This window comes from Triticum aestivum, chromosome 3D, assembly GCF_018294505.1.
Source record: "Triticum aestivum cultivar Chinese Spring chromosome 3D, IWGSC CS RefSeq v2.1, whole genome shotgun sequence".
Taxonomy (NCBI): domain Eukaryota; kingdom Viridiplantae; phylum Streptophyta; class Magnoliopsida; order Poales; family Poaceae; genus Triticum; species Triticum aestivum.
Window position 1 is genome coordinate 333,126,800 of NC_057802.1, and position 438 is coordinate 333,127,237.

Below are 438 nucleotides of genomic sequence, written 5' to 3' on the forward strand. Positions count from 1 at the left end.
CCCCCCTCCTCCATCCGGCACCCCCTGCCGTGCCTGAAGGTGACATCCCTATTTTTTTCTATTTCTTTAGATTTAGTTTAATTTAGGCTTGGTTTAGTTTTGGTTTAGTTACTGTTTTTAGGTTTAGATTTAGTTTAGTTTAGGTTAAGTTTATTAGGTTTAGTTTAGGTTAGGAAGAAAGATGAAAGATGAAAAAAGAAGAAGAAGAAGAAGAAGAAGAGGAAGAAGAAGAAGAGGAAGAAGAGGAAGAAGAAAAAAAGGAGGAAGAAGAAGAGGAGGAAGAGGAAGAAGAAGATTAGGGGTGCATCACCGATGAAACCGGGTCGAGCGGGTTAGGGGGTTCCTCGGTGTCGATGGAACCCTAAATAGCAAGTATCGTCAGTGCGAGATACATGTGGCCGTTTGTGTCGAACACTACCTCCACGTCCCACAAGTGAA